The sequence below is a fragment of the Eulemur rufifrons genome, chromosome 3, assembly GCF_041146395.1.
Source record: "Eulemur rufifrons isolate Redbay chromosome 3, OSU_ERuf_1, whole genome shotgun sequence".
Lineage (NCBI taxonomy): Eukaryota > Metazoa > Chordata > Mammalia > Primates > Lemuridae > Eulemur > Eulemur rufifrons.
In genome coordinates, this window is record NC_090985.1 from 57,674,055 (window position 1) to 57,681,967 (window position 7,913).

The 7,913-nt window shown below is 52.3% G+C and overlaps 1 long non-coding RNA gene across 4 annotated transcripts; it reads right to left on the bottom strand.

Moving 5' to 3' along the window:
- Nucleotides 1-671: 671 nt before the first annotated feature.
- Nucleotides 672-7,589, bottom strand: LOC138381709 (uncharacterized). 4 transcript variants are annotated; one of them, XR_011233169.1, is made up of 4 exons: nucleotides 7,380-7,589; nucleotides 6,318-6,492; nucleotides 1,171-1,272; nucleotides 672-1,014 (listed from the first exon to the last, which is right to left on the bottom strand). It is a non-coding gene; the product is annotated as an uncharacterized lncRNA (long non-coding RNA). The 4 variants fall into 4 exon arrangements; XR_011233166.1 differs by lacking the exon at nucleotides 6,318-6,492; XR_011233167.1 differs by lacking the exon at nucleotides 6,318-6,492 and having other exon boundaries at nucleotides 672-1,028.
- Between the last annotated feature and the right edge of the window lie 324 nt (nucleotides 7,590-7,913).

Consider the following 7,913-nt stretch of genomic DNA (forward strand, 5'->3'; position numbering starts at 1 on the left):
AGCAATTGTCACTTTTTCAATTAAAAAAAAAGCTGATGATAACAATGTTGTTAAAATGCAAAATTGACAACACAAGCTGTAAAAACTAAGAGGAAGAAAGGATGAATTTGAGGTACCCAGGGCAAAGGAGAAAAGCTTCCAAAAAGAATAACACTATAATTTATGGTTCCTAAACAAATTAATCATAGATATAGCCAAACATATATCCTAGAACCAACACCACAGTAACTGGAAATCACCACAATTATTCAAAAGAGTAAAATTATTTCTATAAAATGTATCTATCACATTGATTATATAAGGGCCTACAATGAACTTTTAAGTATATGTATCACACATTAAAACACACACACAGGCCAGGTGCAGTGGCTCACACCTGTAATCCTAGCACTCTGGGAGGCTGAGGCGGGAGGATCATTTGAGCTCAGGAGTTTGAGACCAGCCTGAGCAAGTGTGAGACCCCGTCTCTACTGAAAAAAAGAGAAATAAATAAACAAATAAATAAATTGGCTGGACAACTAAAAGTATACATAAAAAAATTAGCCGGGTATGGTGGCACATGCCTGTAGCCCCAGCTACCCGGGAGGTTGAGGCAGGAGGATTGCTTGAGCCCAGGAGTTTGAGGTTGCTGTGAGCTAGGCTGATGCCACGGCACTCTAGCCCAGGCAACAGAGTGAGACTCTGTCTCAAAACACACACACACACACACACACACACACACACAACTTTTACAACATACCACAGCATAGTTGATTGACTACAATAAACATTTAATTGACAAGTTTCATTCATCTTCCACTTTGGAAGTGGTGTGATGCTTGATCTATCACCTTCCTTTTCTCTGAGCAAGAGGGATGTCCAAAATCACTCGTTGGAGCTCAGTGCCGAGCTAATTGAGGATGAAGGGTGCGATTTAGGTATCTGGTTGCTGATGATAACGATGCTGTTTCTTTGACTGAAATTGTTTTAAATATCCGGAAGGGCTGACGTAGCATTCTTCTCCTTCCTCTGCGTCTGTGCATTGAAAGCTACAAGGCAGGGCTTGGGGTCAGGGTTAACACATGTTCCAGGAAGGCAGCCGCAGGCTCTGAAGACAGCCTTCCCCATCCTTCCCTCCCCGTGGACCACTGGGCCACCATAACTGACAGCCGTCAGAGCTCAGAAACACACCGTGGCTGCAGCTGCTGCTGTTTAGCTCTTTCCATCTGGGCCGTGGCAGGAAAGGGGGGGGGGTGGATGGCAGCTGAGGCGCAGGAGCCCATCAAGCCCCACCTGTGGAGGCACAGGATTAAAGTATGTCCAGGAAGGCAGGGACCTTTGCCATGTGCTGCTCCAACCTGTAACAGCCACCACCACCCCTGACGAGACAGAGCACGAGCTCTGTGCCTGGAATTATCAGAGAAGATTTATTTCATGTAATTGCCACAACTGTGTGAGGTAAGTAAAATCACCCCTATATCACCCATGAGAAAGCAGAGGCTCGTGAGCCTAAGAACTCACCAAGTGCATTATTAGTTTGCTAGGCTGCCTTCATGAAGTGTCACAAACTAGGTGGCTTAGAACATCAGAAATTTATTGTCTCACAGTTCTGGAGGCTGGAAGCCTGAGATCAGAGTGTTAGCAGGGTTGGTTCTGGGGCCACAAGGGAGAACCTGTCCCACGCCTCTCTCCTAGCTTCCGGCAGCTGGCAGCCACCTTTAGCATTCCTTGGCTTGTAGAGGCATCACCCCATCCTTCCCCATTTCCCATGGCCTTCTCCAGGAATGTGTGTCTCCACCTGTAAATTTCCCCTTTTATAAGGACACTAGTCATATTGGTTTAGGCCCATTCAGCCTTATTTTAACTTGGATGCGTCTATAAAGACCCTATTTCCAAATCAGGTCATATTCACAGGCACTGGAGATTAGGACTGCAACAATTTCTTTTAGGAAGGGACACAATTTAATCCATAACATGAAGATCTTACCTCTGGTAAGTGATGGCACCCACATCCAAAACACAGACATTGTGACACCCAAGCCTAAGCTCTGAACCAAAGCCCTCCTGCCTGGCCATTCCTGGCCACCTGTTTCTCCCCTTCAGGACACATCTACCACGTGGAGATTGGTGGCTGGGGAGGGTGGAGCCCACCTACCTCTCTGGAGGAGTGCCTACGTATAATCTCTCATTTTCTGTGCCTTCCTCTGGAGGGACATGCTAATAGCACAACTCAGTACAGACATTGATGGACATTTGCTCTAGCAAAGGAATGAACCCATGTCTACGGACCACTTTTGCAGGAACTTCACATTCCCACACCAGGGCACCACTGACCCGGACAACCCTCCCACCACCAGAGAAGAAAAAGGGTGCCGCTGCTTTTGTGCTAATGAGCACGACACACCTAGTTCTCTTGGTTTTCACAGTGACATCCTATCCCTGCCATTCTGTGTGTGGGGGGTGGAGACTGCAGATGCCACAGAGACGTGGGGCGGAGGTGCAGGGGGAAGGAGGGCAGGCAAAGTGCTCAGCTCTCACTACAACTCCAGGAGCTGCACCTTTATTCTTTGCTATTATTATTATAGTATTTAACTTAAAAAGCACTGTGGGTACTTCTCTAAATTAGTCAGACTTTGGTTCTCTCCTAGGAGACGGCCAACTCTGATCTTGACTGTGTCTGCCCAGCTTGTGTAGCACCGGAATCCAGTCCATTCTCTCTCGGGGTCTTGACACCGCAGTGGATGAGGCCGCCACTGCGTGAGGGTCTTGTGGTAGGCATGGCCGCATGTGCCCAGTGCCCCCTTCAAGGCAGGACTTGCTGCCCCAGCTGCGGGGAGTGCCTACCTGCAGAGAGCACCTCGCCACACCTGGGGTCAGGCCGCCCGCAGTGACTGACTGAGGCTAGCATAGAAAGGCCCGGGATTTCAACCTCTGTGCGACCATTCTGACGGGCCGTTTCAGCTGAGGTTGGGGTCAGCTGAGGTTGTCCTTGGGCCTAAATCTTGACTTCTCCTCAGTCCACCCCTGCTTCCTTCTGTTCCTTCCTCGGGTGTTGCTCCTGAGAGCACTCCCTCGTAAGCCTGCTGCACCCTGAACCCCATCTCACAGTCCGTTCTTGGGAACCCTCCCCAGAACTGGCCTCCCCAGAGACTCCGGTCAGCACTTGGTCCCAGAGCTGCAAAGAGGAGGCACTAAGAGCCCAGAGGCCACTTGTACCTGGAGTGTGAGCCCCAAACGTCAGCTTTCCCAAGGCCTGGCTGGGAGGCTGTGCCTCAGAGGCCTGTCCACACTCCCTCTGCGAGCGCCACCTGCAATCACCTGACCAGCGTCCTTCTCCCTCCTGCCCTGCCGCAAATACCTATTGAACATCCTCTATGTGGCAGGTGTTGTTCTAAGTAATACAACAGTGAAATAAAGCAGAAAAATCCCCGTCTTCATGCGCTTACATTCTAGCAGGGGAGCAGACAATAACCTAAGAAATAAGCAAAATAACGTCACTTGTTGGTAATAACTGTGGGGAAGAAAAAGCAGGGAGTAGGAAAGGTTTGGGAGCAGGATGGAGGAGAGAAAGTGAACAGGAAGATTTGTTGAAAAGGTGACATTGGAGCCAAACCTAAGGGAGGTTAGGGACCTAGTCATGAAGCTACCTGGGGAAGCACCTTCTAGGCAGCAGGAACACCAAGTGCAAAGGTCCTGGGGCAGGCGCTTGCTGTGTGTGCTCAAGGAATAGCAAGGAGGTCGGTGCATCTGGAGCAGAGGGAGAGCAGTAAGAAGCCATACCAGGGATTCTGGGAGAGGGGATGATGGGGTTGCAGGTTGTGGAGGGGCTCCTAGGCCACTGCAGGGACTTTGGCTTGGACTGTGCTTGAGACGGGCCACTGGAGGGCTCTGAGCACAGGAGAGACGAACATTTGAAAGGATTGCTGTGGCTGCCATGCGGAGAACGCCCAGGAGGGAAGAGGCAGAGGAGACCCCTTAGGCTGCTGCAGTGAATCCAGTGGGAGCTGGTGGGGCTCAGCCGAGGGGCTGCAGTAGAAGTGGTCAGAGTCTGGGGGTATTTTAAAGGTAGAGCCAGTGGCATCTGTTGTTGCTCCTCCCAAGGGAGCCAGCTGTGCGGCTGGCAGGATCACACACGTGGGTGCAGCCGGCAGCGTTTCTCAGTGTGACAAACCGCGTCACATGGACTTTGGAGGCAGACACACCTGGGTCTGGTCTGCATGCACGCAAGTTGCTCATCTTGGGCAGGTTATGTCAGCTTCCCCAGTCTCCATGTCTTCACTTGTAAACTGGGGTAACAATCCTCATATCATGGGATTACTGAGAAGATTAAATGAGCTCGTGTAACAGAAGGGCTAGCACAAAGGTAATTAGGTTATTTTAAACAACGCAGTTTGCGCTGAGTCCTGGATGCAGGGCAGAGGTCAGTGCGGCAGGGGCAGAATGAGCAGGGACTCTCTGTGCAGGGGGGACTTGCCAGTGCCCGGGCAGCCAAGTCAGCCCAGAAGTGCCGGTGTGGGGACAGAATGAGAGTCCCGGCACACATTTGCCTTCCCAAATGAGGACAGGGAATCCCAGAGCTCAGGAAGACCAGGGCGGGGCGGCCTGCAGAGGAAGGGTGGCCAGAGGGAACTCCTTAGATGGAGGTGGAGTGTGGAAAATGGGAACACCCCCAAATTCTGGAGAGGGCGAGGTCATCACAGCTGAAGCCAATCAAAACTCTCCCCTGGGCAGCAAAAAGGGTTTTACTAGGCCAGAAACCGTGGAGATTTCTAGCAGCTGCCAAGAAAGGAGGCGAGCCCTGGGCCCAGGCTGTGAGCCCTGGGAGGCTCCACCCTGGCTAGAAACAGAGACTGGGAGGGGTGTGGGGGGCAGTCCAGGAGCCAAGAGCGGAGGGGGCCTGTCTGAGCCGTCTGAGGGTGGTGATGGGGACGCTCCGGAAAAGCCATCAGAGCCTTGGCAGAGGCGGCCAGCAGAGCTCTGTGTCCCAGGGCTTGGCGATTTTTTTTTTTGTAAGAGAGACAAAAAGCAGGATTAGCATTCCTTCAATCAGAGATGTCCTACTAGTAATAATTTATATGTATATTTCCCCCAATAAACCAGGACCTAGCCAGAAGTTTAAAATGGGGATCTGCACTTCCTTCCTAATTAGAGAGAACTTTGGTGCTGAACAAAGGTATGTTCAAATTCTGCCTGCTGCTGGGCAGGAGGCTTGACCTCTGAGTGTTGTAACTCACGTGTGTGTGTGTGAGTGTGTGTGCACACGTGGCGTCTTCTCCCTCCCACCCCCACCCCAGGTTGCTGCTGACAGCGGCTTAAAGGAGACATAATAGCTGTGAAGGTGGACACTGTCGGGCACGCGGGCAGTCCTTCCCCGTGTCAGGAGAGGCATGGGAGCTGGTTTCCAGGGGTCAGAGGGGAGAGGTGGGGTCTGGGACAGCACCCCCAGTCCCAGGGTGGTGGCGTGGCCCTTCTTCAATGTCCCCCATTTCAGACCCCCCACCCCTATGGCACCACCATGTGTTTTCGCTTCTCCAAGGCCCCAAAGAAATGATGCAAAGCACTTGGGAGAGGAGGCAGCCTCTTCCCAAATCCCCCAAAGCCCAGGTGGTCCAGGGGTGCTGACGTCAGCCAGAAGCAGCCGCAGCGGAGCTTTTCTGGTAACCTCTTTCTAGAAGTGCCCACCTCCTGGAAGGACAGCACCGGGACCTGGGCCAAGTCCAGCAGCTGCTCCTCGCCCACCTGGCCTGGGGGGGTGGTTTCCTGTGTGCCCACCGTACCAGGACTGCGGTGACCCAGGGGCCATGGGGTTGGGGGCTGGCTGGCTTGCCACTCCCCTCCCTGGCCCCACCTTCTCTGAGAAGCCAACCCCTCTCCCCATCCCCTATTCCTGAAGCCTGCTTCTCCGTGCAGGAATGGAATGGAAAGGCAAGTGTGCCCCCACTCTCCAGCCCCCACCTCCCCGGACTCTTCCTCCTTTTGTCCTGTCACAGGCTTTGAAGCCCGTTGGAGCCTTGTTTCTAACTAATGCAGTAGAGGGCAGACGCTCCCACCCCATCCCCTCTCAGAGCTTTTCAGGCCAACGTGTCATGGGATTTTAGAGCAGACACAGGGACCCTAAGCCAGGCTAGTGCCTTTAAGGAGCAGTTTTTGGGGGCCAGGAACGGCGCTCAGTTGCTTCAAGGCATTATTTAATCCTGACAGTGGCTGCGTGGGGGAGACACTGTTATTTAGCTCTATTTTCCAGATGTGACACAGACATAAGCAATGAGCCTTAAGTCACGCAGCTACTAGGTGCAGAGCCTGTGGCAGAAGTCAGGTGTGGTGACCTCAAAACTCACCTCTTGGCCACTGTGTTACACTTCTCAAAGCATGTTCCATGGGTCATTCGTTCCTCAAGGTCCGTCAGGATTGAAAGAGATCTATGGTCACACACGCTTGGGAAGTACTCTATGTTCAACCTCACTTCTTGGAAAGTCTTGTACCATACTGACAAATTAAAGGCTCTGAGAAGTCCTGCAGTGAGTAGATCTGTTTAATTCTCTCAATCCAATGTTCCCAAACCTATTTTCACTTGGGATCCCTGCCCCGCCGCCCTTTTAGTGGTACATTGTTAATATCCCATAGAATGTACTTTGGGAAATGTCACACAAGATCACATTATTGTCTTGTTCACATACTGCTTGCCACATATTAGGAGCTCAATAAACATTAAACTAAGAACATTTCTCCTATTTTATGTCACCTTAGCCCATTCCCCAATATTCCTTTCCCTGTGGAGTTACTCAGCTCTGGAAGATAGCCCAAACCTGAAGTCAGCCCTAGGGTGGGTCTACTGGGCTGTGAGAAGAAGATTCCTGCCAGGCAGCTCCTGAGGACTCTCCTATTTCAGCCTCGCAGAGGTTTCTCTGCCAAGCATGAAAGTTCTGAGACAATTCATCCAGTTTTGGCAGCAGGAGCATGGGTGTGGAAGAGGGTATGAAAACTCCCGATGCGGTCACCCTCTCTCAGCCCTCCAAGGCCTCTCAGCAGGACAATGGGGACCCCTCAGGCAGCCCCCATGTCTGCCAGTGCTCACACCTCCACTTTTACTTTTCTTGGAGTCCTGCCCTGGAACCCCCTCCACGTCCCCCTCTGATTTTGTGCAGCCAGTCCATCAGCCCCTCCTACTCGACTCGCCCTTCATACTGGATCGGATCCAGAGCTCTTCGGCCCTGGCTATCTCTTAGGGTCATCACTGGGGACTGTGAGCACAGAGCAGAGCCAGGCCAGGTTTTGTTGTCGCGCAGTGGGGCTCAGCCCTCCTGCGCTCTCAAACGCAGTGGGGTCAAGAGCCACTGCTGCTCACCAACACCCTTCTCCCTGGCTCCCCACTTCCGAGGCTCCCGCTGCACAGCACCTACCCTGCGGTGGGCTCCAGCGTGCCTCTCTCCCCTCTCCCAGCTCTTGAGCACCGCCGGAGAGCTGCTCCCACCGCACAGGACTGGCACCGTTGTGAACGCAGTCTCCCATCTCAGCAGCACCTGCCAGCGCCCGCACTGTCCTTGGTCTCCACCACTCACTGTCCTGGGCCTTCGTCACTCTCCCCATGCTCCCTCCCAAGCCCAGCCTACTGCTCAGGAGGCCACTGGGATCACATGGTCTCCATCCAATTTTTGTTCCCAGCCAATTCTGCTACTGCCTGACCTTACTGCTTTCCCATTAATTTAATTTATTTATTCATTTTTTTTCTTTTTTGAGACAGAGTCTCATTCTGTTGTCCCGGCTAGAGTGCTGTGGCATCACAGCAACCTCAAACTCCTGGGCTCAAGCAATCCTCCTGCCTCAGCCTCCCGAGTAGCTGGGACTACAGGTGCTAGCCCCCACACCCGGCTAATTTTTTCTATTTTTAGTTGCCCAGCTAATTTTTTTTCTACTTTTTAGTAGAGGTGGGGTCT